Source organism: Pristiophorus japonicus, chromosome 1 (assembly GCF_044704955.1).
Source record: "Pristiophorus japonicus isolate sPriJap1 chromosome 1, sPriJap1.hap1, whole genome shotgun sequence".
NCBI lineage: Eukaryota > Metazoa > Chordata > Chondrichthyes > Pristiophoridae > Pristiophorus > Pristiophorus japonicus.
Genome location: NC_091977.1, coordinates 103,093,374 through 103,112,513, shown reverse-complemented (window position 1 = coordinate 103,112,513; position 19,140 = coordinate 103,093,374). Strand labels below are relative to the sequence as shown.

Below are 19,140 nucleotides of genomic sequence, written 5' to 3'. Positions count from 1 at the left end.
GTATTTCCACAACCCTTCCCACAGGCCTCCCGTGAAACGCCTGGTCCAAATCGACATTAGCATCTGAAGTGCTGTTCAGGCACTCGGTTGAATTATAAGTAAACCCCAATTTAAATATTGTGTGACCTTAATGAGCTACATGCGTTTTTTTTTATATAGGCTCCGAGCACAATATGCTGGCTGGGCCGAGTACTGAGTATATTCGCCACATAAAAGACCTTGCGTCTTCTTGTCTGATGCACTACTCACTTTTACAGTTTGGTGTTTGATCTTTGCTGGGGATTTGTTTTTTTGGATGGTTACTGTTTTATTGATTAGGTCACAACATGGATAATGTACACAGTGCACACAAACATTTTGATACACTGCAAGTAGGTCTCTGAGTTTGTGAATGGTAAAAATGTGCTGCAATAAGAAAATATGATATCATAGAAGGCATTTGTGATCCATGAACTCAACCTGAATTTTATGGTCAGTGGCAAAGGAATGGCGTTCGCTGCTGACCTCAAAGAAAAGCTGCCCACAAAGATTTAGTGGGCTCCAGAGTGTCGAATTCCCTTATTCCATTGTGATTTGAAAGATAAAAAATTTTCATCGGCAGCAAACCAGGAAGTACAAAGCACAGATTATAATTCACTTTTTAATCATTTTAAAGAAAGCAAAATAAAGATTGGGACATACACATAAGGTAGAAAAAAAATCAAGCCTATTCAATTTTTAAAGTTTATTATTTAAAAATCATGGAAATTTGAAATGTTATTCTGAGGGAATGATACTCCACACTTGTAAAATTAGTTTATCAAGGCAAGGGAGATTATTCAGCAGGAGTTATGACTTAGTATGTCGTTAAAAACTTAGTTACACCTCATTCAACAGGCCTTAACATTTTCAATGATTTTTACAGAGAAAATAGTGCATAAAAAGTTGAAGTTCATATCAAATCACTGATTCTGTGTTGATTGCATCTGTGAAGACTGCAACAGCGCACCCTGTGGCGGAGCAGGTTATTACTGACAGCAATTTCTGGGTTTCCGCATTTAACTGCGCATGTGCGGACACCAGAAGTTGCTGTCAATTTTATACAGTAATGACGGCAAGCACTGACAGTTTCGCCATCATTACCACCACAAATTCCGAGCTAATGTATTGTCACAACAACATTTTTTAGTTTGGGATTTCTCATCCTCCTTTCCCTCCATGTGGAGCAAGGCCGGTGCAAACATGAGATGCGTCACTCCACCACAGTGCATTGGTCCACCGAAGTTTCCCAATGCTTTGTTCAGAAATAGTTTTTGAGTTCAAGAATATGTTTTGGATGTGAATGGTAGATGTGCTATGTTTTGATAATCTGTCAACAACTGTAAAATGGAAAGTTTTAAAAATTAACAACCAATTAAAATGTAATCTTTTGTCACCAGTTCACAAGTTTTTATATGGTTATCAAATTAATCATTCATTTAAAGGCACAATTATTTAGAATTACCTATTTGGGAAGATTCTCAATAAGCTGTACATTAGAAACTTGCTTCTTTTCTTTAAATGTTGCATATTGCTAATATTGTACATGTTTCTGAAATTCAAAATAAGGATAAAATCTTCAAATTATATTTGCAGATCTCCCATGGTATTGTTGATTGTGACTGAGGCTACATTGTTGCATAGGAGTAGGGGATGCTGAGGTGTTGAGTTGGAGGAGGGGGCACGTCTTCACTGAAAAGAATTTGGAAAAAACTTTGCAAGCGACAATGAAGTATATTTTGAGTGATTCCTAAATTGTATTGCAGGTAGATAAATAGATACCACACTAAATAAGTAAGTAAATAAATAAATGTCTGTGTGTAATATGGGGGAGGTTGCAATGCTAATCAGCACAAACATCATTTAAAGCTTTGAGTTCTATATTAACTGTCCTGTGCTGGGTTTCTTGCATTTTGAGCTGCTTTTCCCCGCATAGTGCACCTCTCCCATATAAACTAGCCACTTTGACTGACCTGCCTTTAGAAACTGGCCTTTATTTATCCAGCCGCTTATTAAAAGCTGTTGTTGTGGGAGAAGCCGCACGTGCTGCTTGTGCTCCGGCATAAAACCTTTACTTCACCCGATCAATTCAAACCACCAGTGACAAAATACAGCCGGAGGCAGCTGTGATTCAAGTCAACTTCAATCAACAAAACCAAACACACTGATCCAGAATTTGTTTGTTCTTTTAAAAATGTATCTGAAAGATGCACGCCATTATTAATGTGCAAATCGACCAGCAAACTAAGGCGAGAAGAGATACCCCATTATTTGCTAATTGGCACGAGTTGCTGGCCGATTTGCGCCACTCCACCATTAGCTTCACGAACACGGCAACTCATCCTCAAACTCCCCATGATTAATGAAGTTGCTGCATTTGTAAATTAATTGCCTATTGAACTCCACAGAAAGGTAAGTCTAGTAATTAGCAGCATACATACCCTTTTAACAATGTGATAATTGTTAATGACTGCCAATTAATATCTTTCCCAGAAAGTGAACATTTATATGTGTGGAGCCTCATTCCTTCAGGTAGTGAACTTTTGTTGGAGATTTTAAAAATGTCAAAATTTATGTTTTTTTTCTTTTTCTTTCTGCCTCTTTGTTTCTCTTCCTCGTAATCCAATTTTTCTTTCCTCTCTGTTTATCTTTAGCTGATTTGACATTAAATTCACCCACTCGAATCCACCCTTCATAGTCCTTCCTTTGGCTATTTCTTGATCCTCTAATCTCATTGGTTAAGGAGTTACACTGTGTGTTCCGTCGTTCACCAAGGTCCCAGATGCCCTGTTGCTCTCGCACTTCCAGCAACTTTATAGACAAAATGTTTTTGAGCTGGAGGTTGCAGGAATAGTCTATAGGGCATGCCGTGATATGCTCTGCTCCAGGAAATTCTGGGCCAATAATTTAAACCTCAACTAAGTACTGCAAATTGAAACTCAGCCTGACTTAAAAAAAACCAATTTTTTCTATTGTTACAAACTGTGACTCCAGATTGTGATGGACAACATGTATGCTAGTTTTACCATTTAATATTTGCTAGTGGATCGCATGGTGTTCTATATGCTAGGTTGGAGCATATAGTTTCTCTCTCTCTCTCTCTCTTTCATGGCTGTCATTCTTGTGTTGTATTTCTCTCTTCTGTTTCCTTTTTACTCTCTCTCACACACACTCTCACTGTTTTGTTCTGAGTGAGAGGTGTTGTATAGGGTTGCGGGGAAAGGAGCTGCCAAGTACTGCAAGCTTCATTGTTTAGTGATGGTTGCAGGAAAATGCAGCTTGTAGCTCTTGTCGGCTGTTGTCCTTTCCTCGTATTATCCCCTGCACCCCTCACTTCTTTGGCTTTTCACGACCTCCTCCCTGTTACACCAGCCTCTCGCTCTCATTGACTCCCCTAACCCTTCCTCTTTGCATTATTCCTCATTACCTGTATCCTCTTCTCTTCCTCACTCCCCTGTTGCCTCTCCTTCTCTTACTCCTATACCCACGCCCCTCATCCTTCAATTCGCTTCTCTCACTAATCCCCTGAGGGCAGGCAGCCAGATGCCTCATCTCCACCTTTCCTCTCCCCTTATGTCTGTCCTTTCTCTCCCCAACTGTCCCATCTGTCCAACATCCTGTTCCATTCCCATTGCTCCAACCCCTGTCTGACCATTTCTATTCCCTTGACACCTTTGAGGCTTTAAAGACAGTTTTCCAAGCACTACGCTGCATAATATACACTTTATTTTTAAAGTGCTTATAAAGTGCTGTGAAACTGGTGAAGAGAAAGCACGTAACCAGGACCAGGTGCTTCAAAGCCCATGCTCAAGCAGGATCGGGTATTTGACAGAGCAAATGCAGTTGGATAGCCTAAGGTCCAAGCAGGCCCAGGAGAACTGGTGGGTGGCAGGTGAACATTGCCAATGTAGAGCGAAGGTAACCAGATGCCAGAATTTCTGTGAAAACCTATCTAGGGAAGAGCAGTAGCTGGGAATGTAAGAGCCCCATGGAGGCAGCAGCAGGGTAACAAAAATGTAAAATTAAATTAAAATATTGAAAGAAAAAGCTTACTTACAAGGAATACAAAGTTAAAATTAAATATACGAAATGTAAACTTGCCTTCAGTGTCATCTAGAGGAATTGACACTGAAGAAGCGGCAATACTGTTTAGCATTGAAAGGACTGATCACTGAGTATAATGGTAAATATACATACCTTACAGTTAAAAGTGATACCTCTGGAATGACACAATTGTACATGTGAGAAAAAGGAGGTGCATGCTGGAAGCAACACTTTTAATACATTATATAATATCTCAATGTGCTCATTGTAAGTTGGAGAATATGCTGTTTTATAATGAAAAGAATCCTATCGCATGTAATGTACACTGTCTTTTCAGGGCCACTGATTTAAAGCAAGTCAAGCTCTATTTTTGTCATGGCATTATGGGATTTTATTGGTGTTTTGAAGATTGAATTCTGCGACTCTGTTTTTCTGTGAATCAGTGATTATTGAAAATGTTAATTTATTCACATACATAATTATATTACATGAACCAGTTTTGAAGTTGGTATTGGGGATAGGCACGTAAAGGTTGTGTGGGAGGTGATATAAAATGCGCGAATGAAAAAGTAGGGGGCTGGGGCTGGTTCATGCAAGGCAGTAGGTGGAAAAGATAGGGATTGGGATGACCTCGTGGAGAGTGCTGTCTGGGTTTATTTATGGGAGGTGGAGTCTAGAAGACTTGGGGAAGGGCTAGGGAGCAGTCAATCTAGCTGCCCTTTGGGTGCATTCAGCAGGAGATGGTGTTTTTGCATGACTCTGGCTGGGAATGGAGGAAGCTGGAGTGTGGTGTCTGGTAATCCATGGAAGGGCAGCAATGCACTGGAATATGCTGAGGAATAGGTCATTCAAGATGGTAGCTCAAACAAATTTCACAAATCTTTGGAGGGTCCAGCTTCTCCTTTTTATAGATTTACCTTGCTATTCAACCATAGTAGCTCCTCATTAATAGATTTCTAGCCACTTTCCTAACTTTTGATTTGTATGTTTCCTACCTATTGAGTTCTGATTTGTTGCTGATTTATGAATATAAAATTTGATCCAATGAGGATGTGGAGTTCCGAAGAGTGACATGGCAGGAAATGCATAAATTCACACTTTTTAAATCAAAGTTACAGATAGAAAGTCCTCTTTTCAATCGCTAACAGACCTGGCAGTTTCTTCTTTTATATATGTAGAAGATTTGACCATCTAAATAGGAGCTCAGTAGCTAAGTCTTGTGTCCCAAGCTTGCTGTAGTTGAAACCTCTTGGCTTGCCGTAGATGAATAGATATTGCTGTCCCTCATTTGTTACAAAGAAACGGGAAATTCCTATTAAACTATACACAGGTTTACCTTTGAACAATGCTTGATTTTTATTGCTGCCAATTTTAAAACTGATTTTCATGTAAAGTGGGTGAGGGTGGAGCTTTGATTTTTGTCTTTGTTAGATTTACTACAGACATTCTCGTCTCTGAGTCAGAAGGTTGAGAGTTTAAGTACCATCCCAGAGACTTGAGCACATAATCCAGATTGGCATTCTGGTGCAATATTGAGGAAGTGCTGCACTGTCAAAGTTGCCATCTTTCAGGTGAGACATTAAACCAAGACGTCTGCTCTCTTATGTGAATGTAAAAGATCCCACGGTATTATTTGGAAGAAGAGCAGGAGAGTTCTCCCCAGTGTCCTGGCCAATATTTATCCCTCAACCAACACGACTACAACAGATTAGTCATAGCAATGAGACAGCAGTTTGTGGGACCTTTTGTGCGTAAAGTGGCTGCCACATTTCCTACATTACAGCAGTGACTATATTTCAAAAGTACTTCATTGGCTATAAAGCACTTTGTGACATTGAGGTTGTGAAAAGTGCTATTTAAATGCAACCTTTTTTTTATTTAGGTAAAATAAAATGCACAATCCCCCATACATTGCTTTGCAAAATGAGTGTTGAAGTCTAAAGTTGTTATTTGTTAGCATTGGAAAAGTGTTTAACTTTTAAGGTTTAAAAAATATATATATGCTGCCTCAGGAGTATTGAATGTTGTTTAACTTCACTGCATACTGTAGATTGTTCTAATTGGGGAAAGCAAGATAAAACAGTTCTAATACTTGAAATTTCATGCAGTAGATAATTTTAGTTTAAGATCAAGTCACTATCTAACAGCTTAGTCCATGTCAAGTGAATTTCTTAAGTCTACACTGAGCAATACAAAATGGCTTGTCAATTTTCTGAAATAATTAAAATTGGTGTGAGGACTTTACATTTTATTTTTAGTCAAAATCCCATTTTTCTATTAAGCTGGCTTGAAAACTAAAAATACCACAGCAGAAAGAGGTGAAATGTTGTTTGTCATAGTGTATCTGTTTTGTTTCATCAGATTAGCAGATCTAGGCAGTCTGCTGTGACTGACAGAAAATCCATTTTGAAAGGGGTGGGGGAAGGGAAGGCTAATTTGATAAATCAAAAAATGTGAGTAGGACGGAACCAAAATAATAGATTTGAGTTTTTAAAAAAAAATGGAATTCCAGTTAAAATACCAATAAAATAGAATAAATTGAAGAATTCATGCAATAGATTTCAATTTTACAGCATTCTGATTAAAGAAAATCCTTTACGTGGCAAAAGGATTGTTGAATAATACTTGCTGATCTAGGTGATGAACAGTCAAAATGCTGTACAAGTCTGAGCACCTTGTCAGTTCTTTTGTGCACTTGCACTTGCATAACCTGATGCATGAAAGTAAAGTGGTGCTTAATTTGTGAAAATATGAATCCGTTTATAACAAAGAAGATACAAAATGATCACTTCTGTTACTGAAATATTGCCAGTGTTAAAAATTATTTTAATTAGCTCTAGCATGCGATGAGAATGCGGTGTATATTTGTTCATGGAGTTGAAAATAAAAGAATGACTTTTCAATTGTCCCAAGTGGTTTTCAGTACAGTTAGTATCTTATGTAGCTGATGTGAGTGGGGTTAATTATTTTTAGAAAATTGGTGCATACTATTATGTGCACAAAGGATATTCTACTCTAATATATTTCTTAAAACTGACATTGGATTAGCAAGACTTGAAATTGAGCACTGATCCTTTAATCCACTATCAGATTTTCCATTCGACTCATTCAAGTGTGTCAGCCTGCCGCTGTTCTTTTTAGCTGACTGAATTTCTGTTGTAGTTTGTACACTGCATAATGTATCAATCGATGTCCACGACATCTGATCCACTTTAAATCAATGCCCGAAGACAAAAATGAACAAAGGAGGAAAGATCAAAAAGGTTGATCGATGAAAACATGAGATTATTAATATTCATAGTGTTTTTTGAGTTCATGGTACTATTCTTGGAATGTGTTACTTGGCAAATTATATATTACAGGCAACTCTCGATTATCCGTACACGGATAAAACGGAGAATCCACTGCTACGGCACTTTTAAAAACTGTGATTCTGTCCCGTGTACAGCTGCACACGACCATTAAACCCACTCCACACAGTCCTGTGCTGACCACTTTCTGCACCTGTCCGCCACTGAGGGTGCCGCCCGGCCTCGGGGGTAAGTAAAGCCGAGTCTCATTCGACCTCCAGCGGTTGAAGCCTTTAGACTGGCCATTTCACCTTTCAGCCACGCCGCTGGGCACTAGCGGGGAATGAGCTCGGGTTTCTAGGCAGGATCTGGAGATCCTGCATGCTGGCACCATCCGGCTTGTCTGTGCTCTTTCTCCGCCGACCAATGACTGCCGAAGGATTGGGGATTAAGCTCGTCGAGTTGGTGTTCTAACTAGTTTCAACATTGATTTGAGGGAGGGGTCGTTGACTCCAGCAAGAGTTAATCTAGCATTAAAGTATAAATTTGGGACCGAAACATTCTCGGCAAGTACGTGCACTCGCCCTAGCGGCAAAATCGTTTACCCGGAATAGCCCGATCCCCGAGGGCCCCGGATAATCGAGAGTTGTCTGTAGTTTCATGCAACGTTTAAGAGGTTATGTATTGTTTCTCTACTATTTTCAAATGGATCATTGCAATGAAAAATTGTAGGTACACAAAATATGAAACCCTGATTTTTCTTCTCCCTAATTTTATTATGGTGCATCTTTATTTAACCAATCGGTTATGGCTACTACAATTAATCTCATGCCTCTTCTCTGCCCCCAAAAAAGTACACATAAAATTGAATATAAAAAAATTAGTCAACACAGGTGGCTTATTGGGTAAATGCACTATTTAGTTTACCATTAAGACATAACATAGACACTACAAAGTTAAGGTTTCAGTCTGTTGTATTAGCTGATCTCAGTCATAACAACAGTATGGGCACTAAATGGCCATGGCATCCCAGGCTAGGGATGGGAGGAGAAATCAGCCAGGGTTCCTATCAATGTTCCCTCTAAGGTGCGCGGTGCATGGCGCGCAGTAATCTGCAAGGTCCCGTGCAGGCCGCTCACAAGCCTTGACATCGGAAATGCCGTGTGTGTGCAGAAATGGAAAGAAACAGGCCACACAGAACATGGTGCAGCCTAGAGAGAACATTGGTTCCTATTCTTGATTCATACTCAATGATCCTAACTGGACTATGCATTTATTTGGGTGTTGGCTGAGGACAGTCACAGTTGAATAGTTGCTGAAATTTGGTGTCTACCATACACAAACTCCAATTCATCTGTGGTCCATCCTACACAAATGACCTGCACACACAAGCCCCTTGTCCTCAATGACCTCTGGCACATCAATTCAAAATAATTTTTCTTGCCTTCGAACACCCTCCACAGCCTTGCTCCATAATCTTTTCCAGCCTGTATGCAAGCACGTACAGCCGGCTCTTTCTCTCTGGCCAACTCCACCGTCAGCCTTCAGTCACTGAACTCCTACACTCTAGAATTCCCTTTGCTAACTATGAAAGCTTCCTCAATACTTGGCTGTTTTACTGTGCTTTTCGTCACCTTTTGGGCGAGAATTTTGGGTTTTACCAATTCCGCCCATTTTTGGACGATAATCGCGGCAAAAAAAATTTTCTTCATCGTTGAGGTAACGTTACCATCAGAGCTCACAAAATTCACCAAACGGTGAAAAGCGACAGCGATAAATCCAGCCTTGCACAACAGAATTTGTGCGCCAGAGCTGAAATTGTGACCGCAAAAAGAAATTGGACCTTCTGCGCATGCAGCAATGAAAAAATATATGTATATATTGCCATTTTTTAATTAGCGCGCTTCTGGTCAGCTGTCAGGGAGTGTCCGCACATGCGCAGTACACCCAGGGCTGAATCAGCTATTTTTAGATTGCATTCACAATGGAAGGAGATGGGAACAGGCAGTGAGCAAGAAAGTTTAGCAATAAGGCCAACGAGGCCCTTGTCACTGCTGTGGAAAGAAGATGGGTGGAATTAAACAGGAGGGGTGCAAGTAAACCCCTCTCAGCAGTTTTTCGTCACATTTGGACCAGCATCGCAGAGGAGGTGTCTTCTGTCAACGACATCTGAAGGATCCACACCCAGTGCCGCAAGAGGTTCATAGAAACATAGAAAATAGGTGCAGGAGTGGGCCATTTGGCCCTTCGAGCTTGCTCCACCATTCAATAAGATCATGGCTGATCATTGCCTCAGTACCCCTTTCCTGCTTTCTCTCCATACCCTTTGATCCCTTTAGCCGTAAGGGCCATATCTAACTTCCTCTTGAATATATCCAACGAACTGGCATCAACAACTCTCTGCGGTAGAGAATGCTACAGGTTAACAACTCTGAGTGAAGAGGTTTCTCCTCATCTCGGTCCTAAATGGCTTACCCCTTATCCTTAGACTGTGTCCCCTGGTTCTGGACTTCCCCAACATCGGGAACATTCTTCCTGCATTTAACCTGTCCAATCCCATCAGAATTTTATATGCTTCTATGAGATTCCCTCTCATTCTTCTAAACTCCAGTGAATACAGGCCCAGTCGATTCAATATCTCCTCATATGTCAGTCCTGTCATCCCGGGAATCAGTCTGGTGAACCTTCGCTGCACTCCCTCAATAACAAGAACGTCCTTCCTCAGATTAGGAGACCAAAACTGAACACAATATTCCAGGTGAGGCCTCACCAAGGCCCTGTACAACTGCAGTAAGACCTCCCTGCTCCTATACTCAAATCCCCTAGCTATGAAGGCCAACATACCATTTGCCTTCTTCACCGCCTGCTGTACCTGCATGCCAACTTTCAATGACTGATGAACCATGACACACAGGTCTCGTTGCACCTCCCTGTTTCCTAATCTGCTGCCATTCAGATAATATTCTGCCTTTGTGTTTTTGCCACCAAAGTGGATAACCTCACATTTATCCACATTATACTGCATCTGCCATGCATTTACCCACTCACCTAACCTGTCCAAGTCACCCTGTAGCCTCTTAGCATCTTCCTCACAGCTCACAACGCCACCCAGCTTAGTGTCATCTGCAAACTTGGAGATAGTACACTCAATTCCTTCATCCAAATCATTGATGTATATTGTAAAGAGCTGGGGTCCCAGCACTGAGCCCTGCGGCATTCCACTAGTCACTGCCTCCCATTCCGAACAGGACCTATTTATCTCGACTCTCTGCTTCCTGTCTGCCAACCAATTCTCTATCCATGCCAGTACATTACCCCCAATACCATGTGCTTTGATTTTGCACACTAATCTCTTATGTGGGACCTTGTCAAAGGCATTTTGAAAGTCCAAATACACCACATCCACTGGTTCTCCCTTGTTCACTCGACTAGTTACATCCTCAAAAAATTCCAGAAGATTTGTCAAGCATGATTTCCCTTTCATAAATGCATGCTGACTTGGACCGATCCTGTCACAGCTTTCCAAATGCTCTGCTATTTCATCCTTAGTAATGGATTCCAACATTTTCCCCACTACTGATGTCAGGCTAACCGGTCTATAACTACCCGTTTTCTCTCTCCCTCCTTTTTTAAAAAGTGGTGTTACATTAGCTACCCTCTAGTCCATAGGAACTGATCCAGTGTCAATAGACTGCTGGAAAATTACCACCAATGCATTCACTATTTCTCTGGTCAATTCCTTAAGTACTCTGGGATGCAGACAATCAGGCCCCGGGGATTTATCAGCCTTCAATCCCATCAATTTCCCCAACACAATTTCCCGCCGAATTAGGATATCCTTCAATTCCTCCTCCTCACGAGACCCTCGGTCCCCTCTTACATCCGGAAGGTTATTTGTGTCTTCCTTCGTGAAGACAGAACCAAAGTATTTGTTCAATTGGTCTGCCATTTCTTTGTTCCCCATTATAAATTCACCCGAGTCCGACTGCAAGGGACCTACGTTTGTCTTGACTACTCTTTTTCTCTTCACATATCTAGAGAAGCTTTTGCTGTCAATTTTTAATGTTCCCGGCAAGCTTCCTTTCATACTCTATTTTCTCCCTCCTAATTAAACCCTTTGTCCTCCTCTGCTGAATTCTAAATTTCTCCCAGTTCCCTCGTTTGCTGCTTTTTCTGGCCAATTTATATGCCTCTTCCTTAGATCTAACACTATCCTTAATTTCCCTTGTTAGCCACGGTTGAGCCACCTTCCCCATTTTATTTTTACTCCAGACAGGGGTGTACAATTGTTGAAGTTCATCCATGTAATCTATAAATGTTTGCCATTGCCGATCCACCGTCAACCCTTTAAGTATCACTCGCCAGTCTATTCTAGCCAATTCACGCCTCATGCCGTCGAAGTTAGCTTTCCTTAAGTTCAGGACCCTAGTTTCTGATTGAACTGTGTCACTCTCCATCTTAATAAAGAATTCTACCATATTATGGTCACTCTTCCCCAAGGGGCCTCGCACAACAAGATTGTTAATTAGTCCCTTCTCATTACATATCACCCCGTCTAGGATAGCCAGTTGTCTAGTTGGTTCCTCAACATATTGGTCAAGAAAACCATCCCTAATACACTTCAGGAAATCCTCCTCCTCCGCATTGCTACCATTTTGGTTAGCCCAATCTATATGTAAATTAAAGTCACCCATGATAACTGCTGTACCTTTATTGCACACATTCCTTATTTCTTGTTTGATGCTGTCCCCAACTTCACTGCTACTGTTTGGTGGCCTGTACACAACTCCCACTAGCGTTTTCTGCCCTTTGGTATTCCGTAATTCCACCCATACCGATTCCACATCATCCAAACCAGTGTCCTTCCTTATTATTGCATTAATTTCCTCGTTAACCAGCAACGCCACCACGCCTCCTTTTCCTTTTTGTCTATCCTTCCTAAATGTTGAATACCCCAAGGCCCTGTACAATTGCAGTAAGACCTCCCTGCTCCTATACTCTCATTCCCTAGCTATGAAGGCCAACATGCCATGTGCCTTCTTCACCGCCTGCTGCACCTGCGTATCAACTTTCAATGACTGATGAACCATGACACCCAAGTCTCGTTGCACCTCCCCTTTTCCTAATCTGCTGCCATTCAGATAATATTCTGTCTTTGTGTTTTTGCCACCAAAGTGGATAACCTCACATTTATCCACATTATACTGCATCTGCCATGCATTTACCCATTCACCTAAACTGTCCAAGTCACCCTGCAGCCTCTTAGCATCCTCCTCACAGCTCACACCGCCACCCAGCTTAGTGTCATCTGCAAACTTGGCGATATTACACTCAATTCCTTCATCTAAATCGTTGATGTATATTGTAAATAGCTGGGGTCCCCACTAGTCACTGCCTGCCATTCTGAACAGGAAACGTTTATCCCAACTCTCTGCTTCCTGTCTGCCAACCAGTTCTCTATCCACGTCAATACATTACTCCCATTACCATGTGCTTTAATTTTGCACACTAATCTCTTATGCGGGACCTTGTCAAAAGCCTTTTGAAAATCCAAATACACCATATCCATTGGTTCTCCCCTGTCCACTTTACTAGTTACATCCTCAAAAAATTCGAGAAGATTTGTCAAGCATGATTTCCCTTTCATAAATCCATGCTGACTTGGACCGATCCTGTCACTGCTTTCCATATGTGCAGCTATTTCATCCTTAATAATTAATTCCAACATTTTCCCCACTACTGATGTCAGGCTAACCGATCTATAATTCTCCGTTTTCTCTCTCCCTCCTTTCTTAAAAAATGGTGTTACATTAGCTACCCTCCAGTCCATAGGAACCGATCCAGAGTCGATAGACTGCTGGAAAATGATCACCAATGCATCCACTATATCTAGGGCCAATTCCTTAAGTACTCTGGGATGCAGCCTATCAGCCCTGAAAATTTATCGGCCTTCAATTCCATCAATTTCCCTAACAAATTCCCGACCAATAAGAATTTCCTTCAGTTCCTCCTTCTCTCTAGACCCTCGGGCGCCTTGTATTTCCGGAAGGTTATTTGTGTCCTCCTTCGTGAAGACAGAACCAAAGTATTTGTTCAATTGGTCTGTCATTTCTTTGTTCCCCATTATAAATTCACCTGATTCTGACTGCAAGGGACCTACGTTTGTCTTCACTAATCTTTTTCTCTTCATATATCAATAGAAGCTTTTGCAGTCAGTTTTTATATTTCCAGCAAGCTTCCTCTCATACTCTATTTTCCCCCTCCCAATTCAACCCTTTGTCCTCCTCTTCTGAATTCTAGATTAGTGTGCAAAATTAAAGCACATGGCATTGGGGGTAATGTATTGACGTGGATAGAGAACTGGTTGGCAGACAGGAAGCAGAGAGTCGGGATAAACGTTTCCTGTTCAGAATGGCAGGCAGTGACTAGTGGGGACTCCAGCTATTTACAATATACATCAACGATTTAGATGAAGGAATTGAGTGTAATATCTCCAAGTTTGCAGATGACACTAAGCTGGGTGGCGGTGTGAGCGTGAGGAAGATGCTAAGAGGCTGCAGGGTGACTTGGACAGTTTAGGTGAATGGGTAAATGCATGACAGATGCAGAATAATGTGGATAAATGTGAGGTTATCCACTTTGGTGGCAAAAACACAAAGGCAGAATATTATCTGAATGGCAGCAGATTAGGAAAAGGGGAGGTGCAACGAGACTTGGGTGTCATGGTTCATCAGTCATTGAAAGGTGATATGCAGGTGCAGCAGGCGGTGAAGAAGGCACATGGCATGTTGGCCTTCATAGCTAGGGGATTTGAGTATAGGAGCAGGGAGGTCTTACTGCAATTGTACAGGGCCTTGGGGTATTCAACATTTAGGAAGGATAGACAAAAAGGAAAAGGAGGTGTGATGGCGTTGCTGGTTAACGAGGAAATTAATGCAATAATAAGGAAGGACACTGGTTTGGATGATGTGGAATCGGTATGGGTGGAGTTACGGAATACCAAAGGGCAGAAAACGCTAGTGGGAGTTGTGTACAGGCCACCAAACAGTGTGTAGTGAAGTTGGGGACAGCATCAAACAAGAAAGAAGGAATGTGTGCAATAAAAGTACAGCAGTTATCATGGGCGACTTTAATTTACATATAGATTGGGCTAACCAAACTGGTAGCGATGCGGTGGAGGAGGATTTCCTGAAGTGTATTAGGGATGGTTTTCTTGACCAATATGTTGAGGAACCAACTAGACAACTGGCTATCCTAGACGGGGTGATGTGTAATGAGAAGGGACTAATTAGCAATCTTGTTGTGCGAGGTCCCTTTGGGAAGAGTGACCATAATATGGTAGAATTCTTTATTAAGATGGAGAGTGACACAGTTCAATCAGAAACTAGGGTCCTGAACTTAAGGAAAGCTAACTTCGACGGCATGAGGCGTGAATTGGCTAGAATAGACTGGCGAGTGATACTTAAAGGGTTGACGGTGGATCGGCAATGGCAAACATTTATAGATTACATGGATGAACTTCAACAATTGTACACCCCTGTCTGGAGTAAAAATAAAACGAGGAAGGTGGCTCAACCGTGGCTAACAAGGGAAATTAAGGATAGTGTTAGATCTAAGGAAGAGGCATGTAAATTGGCCAGAAAAAGCAGCAAACCTGAGGACTGGGAGAAATTTAGAATTCAGCAGAGGAGGACAAAGGGTTTAATTAGGAGGGGGAAAATAGAGTATGAAAGGAAGCTTGCCGGGAACATTAAAAACTGACAGCAAAAGCTTCTCTAGATATGTGAAGAGAAAAAGAGTAGTCAAGACAAACATAGGTCCCTTGCAGTCGGACTCAGGTGAATTTATAATGGGGAACAAAGAAATGGCAGACCAATTGAACAAATACTTTGGTTCTGTCTTCACGAAGGAAGACACAAATAACCTTCTGGCTGTAAGAGGGGACCGAGGGTCTCGTGAGAAGGAGGAATTGAAGGATATCTTAATTTGGCAGGAAATTGTGTTGGGGAAATTGATGGGATTGAAGGCTGATAAATCCCCGGGGCCTGATTGCCTGCATCCCAGAGTATTTAAGGAATTGACCCGAGAAATAGTGAATGCATTGGTGGTAATTTTCCAGCAGTCTATCAGTAGTGGGGAAAATGTTGGAATCAATTATTAAGGATTAAATAGCAGCGCATTTGGAAAGCTGTGACAGGATTGGTCCAAGTCAGCATGGATTTATGAAAGGGAAATCATGCTCGACAAATCTTCTGGAATTTTTTAAGGATGTAACTAGTAGAGTGAACAAGGGAGAACCAGTGGATGTGGTGTATTTGGACTTTCAAAATGCCTTTGACAAGGTCCCACATAGAAATCGGTGTGCAAAATCAAAGCACATGGTATTGGGGGTAATGTACTGGCATGGATAGAGAATTGGTTGGCAGACAGGAAGCAGAGAGTCGAGATAAATAGGTCCTTTTCGGAATGGGAGGCAGTGACTAGTGGAATGCCGCAGGGCTCAGTGCTGGGACCCCAGCTCTTTACAATATACATCAATGATTTGGATGAAGGAATTGAGTCTAATTTCTCCAAGTTTGCAGATGACACTAAACTGTGTGGCGTTGTGAGCTGTGAGGAGGATGCTGAGAGGCTGCAGGGTGACTTGGACAGGGGGATTGGGCAAAAGCATGGCAGATGCAGTATAATGTGGATAAATGTGAGGTTATCCACTTTGGTGGCAATAACACGAAGGCAGACTATTATCTGAATGGCGGCAGATGAGGAAAAGGGGAGGTGCAATGAGACCTGGGTGTCATGATTCATCAGTCATTGAAAGTTGACATACAGGTACAGCAGGCGGTGAAGAAGGCAAATGGCATGTTGGCTTTCATAGCTAGGGGATTTGAATATCGGAGCAGGGAGGCCTTACTGCAATTGCACAGGGCCTTGGTGAGGCCTCACCTGGAATACTGTGTTCAGTTTTGGTCTCCTAATCCGAGGAAGGACGTTCTTGCTATTGAGGGAGTGCAGCGAAGGTTCACCAGACTGATTCCAGGGATGGCTGGACTGAAATATGAGGAGAGACTGAATCAACTGGGCCTTTATACACTGGAGTTTAGAAGGATGAGAGGGGATCTCATAGAAACGTATAAGATTCTGACGGGACGGGACAGGTTAGATGCGGGAAGAATGTTCCCGATGTTGGGCAAGTGCAGAACCAGGGGACACAGTCCAAGGATAAGGGGTAGGCCATTTAGGACTGAGATGAGGAGAAACTTCTTCACTGAGAGAGTTGTTAACCTGTGGAATTCCCTGCTGCAGAGAGTTGTTGATGCTAGTTCATTGGATGTATTCAGGAGGGATTTAGATATGGCCCTTACGGCTAAAGGGGTCAAGGGGTACAGAGAGAAAGCGGGAAAGGGGTACTGAGGTGAAGGATCTTATTGAATGGTGGTGCAGGCACGAAGGGCCGAACGGCCTACTCCTGCACCTATTTTCTATGTTTCCATGTCAAAGATGTTTCTGCATTTCAATGTCTTCCTCATGAACCACATGCAAAGTTCGGTGCAGGGGTTGTTGTTTCATTGTTGTTATTTTCGAAAAGTTTTTAAAGTTTCCCAATTCTGTTGTTATGAAAGTTCACAATGTTTAATACATTTTATTCCAGTTTCTCAATTACGTTTACAATGTTTAATAAATGTTATTCAAGTTTTTCAATTTTGTTTACAATGTTTAATGAATTATTTTGTTCACCTCAACCATTCCTGTCTCGTGTCTCATTTGCAGAATAAGAGGGGGATAGAGTGGCCAGGCAATTGTCAAACGTGCCATTCACTCTTCAAGCAAAGTGTTGAATTATGAGCTGCTGATGTAAAGCTTTTGCAGTGGCGAAAGTTCCACGAGGCCTCCCTGTCGTGGTGTTGCTGGTGGTGGTGGTGGTGGTGGCATGGGTTCCTCGCCAGGCACCTCTTCCTCCTCCTCCCCTCCTGAGGTGGTCCTACAGTCCCCAATGTCAAATTCTGTTCCCTCATGATGGCCAAGTTGTGTAGCATGCAGCACGCCACAATAAACTCAGAGAGTTGCTGAGGGGAGCCTTCAGAGTGGTCCAGGCATCGGAAGCGCTGCTCGAGCACTTCAATTGTCTCTTCGACAATGTTGCGTGTGGCTATATGGCTCTCATTATAGCGATGCTCGGCTTCTGACTTTGAGGGTTCCGGAGTGAGGGTCATGAGCCAGGTGGCGAGGCCATAACCTTTGTCCCCCAGCATCCAGCTCTGGCCTTGTGGTTGATGCTCGAACAGGCACGAGACACTGCTCTCATGCAAGATGAAAGCATCATGGATGCTCCCTGGATATTGGACATTGACTGCCATGATGCACTGAGTATGATCTGTATGTTCATAGAGTGGAATCCCTTTCGGTTTCGGTAAACCTCTGGATTGAGTAAAAGTGCTTGCAGGACGATATGCGTACAGTCAATGGCATCCTGAACCTTGGGGAAGCCAAAAAAATTTACAGCCCTCTCATTCTGTGCCTCCTTGGTCATTGGGAAGTTTATGAAGTCCATCCTGCGTGCGTACAGTGCAGTCATCATCATAGGCAGTCCCTCGGAATCGAGGAAGACTTGCTTCCACTCTTAACATGAGTTCTTAGGTGGCTGTACAGTCCAATGCGAGAACCACAGTCTCTGTCACAGGTGGGACAGATCGTCGTTGAGGGAAGGGGTGGGTGGGACTGGTTTGCTGCACACTCTTTCCACAGCCTGCGCTTAATTTCTGCATGCTCTCGACAATGAGACTTGAGGTGCTCAGCGCCCTCCCGGATGCACTTCCTCCACTTAGGGCGGTCTTTGGCCAGGGACTCCCAGGTGTCAGTGGGGATATTGCACTTTATCAGGTGTCCTTGTAATGTTTCCGCTGCCCACCTTTGGCTCATTTGCCGTGAAGAAGTTCCGAGTCGAACGCTTGCTTTGGGAGTCTCGTGTCTGGCATGCGAACTCTGTGGCCTACCCAATGGAGCTGATCAAGTGTGGTCAGTGCTTCAATGCTGGGGATATTGGCCTGGTCAAGGACGCTTACGTTGGTGCGTCTGTCCTCCCAGGGGATTTGTAGGATCTTGCGGAGACATCGTTGGTGGTATTTCTCCAGCAACTTGAGATGTCTACTGTACATGGTCCATGTTTCTGAGCCATACAGGAGGGCGGGTATTACTACAGTCCTGTAGACCATGAGCTTGGTTTCAGTTTTGAGGGCCTGGTCTTCAAACACTCTTTTCCTCAGGCGGCCGAAGGCTGCACTGGCGCACTGGAGGTGGTGTTGGATCTCGTCGTCAATACCTGATCTTGTTGATTGGAGTCTCCCGAGATAACGAGAAGTGGTCGACGTTGTCCAGGGCCGCGCCGTGGATCTTGATGTCTGGGGGCAGTGCTGTGTGGCGAAGACAGGCTGGTGGCGGACCTTTGTCTTACTGATGTTTAGCGTAAGGTCCATGCTTTCGTACGCCTCAGTAAATATGTCGATTATGTCCTGTATGTGCGCAGGCGCAGGCGTCGTCCGCGTACTGTAGCTCGACGACAGAGGTTGGGGTGGTCTTGGACCTGGCCTTGAGGCGGCAGAGGTTGAACAGGTTCCCACTAGTTCAGTAGTTTAGTTCCACTCCAGCGGGGAGCTTGTCGACTATGAGATGGGGCATGGCAGCGAGGAAGATTGAGAAGAGGGTTGGGGCAATGACGCAGTCCGGTGTAGTAGTCACCTGGCGAATGCAGCGATGTGTAGCGTACTGAGAGAAGGAGCATATGTCCCCTGCT

At 42.8% G+C, this 19,140-nt stretch overlaps 1 protein-coding gene across 1 annotated transcript in view; it reads left to right on the top strand.

Moving 5' to 3' along the window:
* aopep (aminopeptidase O (putative)) overlaps positions 1-19,140 on the top strand; it is a 473,316-nt gene that overhangs the window by 345,638 nt on the left and 108,538 nt on the right. The gene's annotated exons all lie outside the window — the stretch shown is intronic.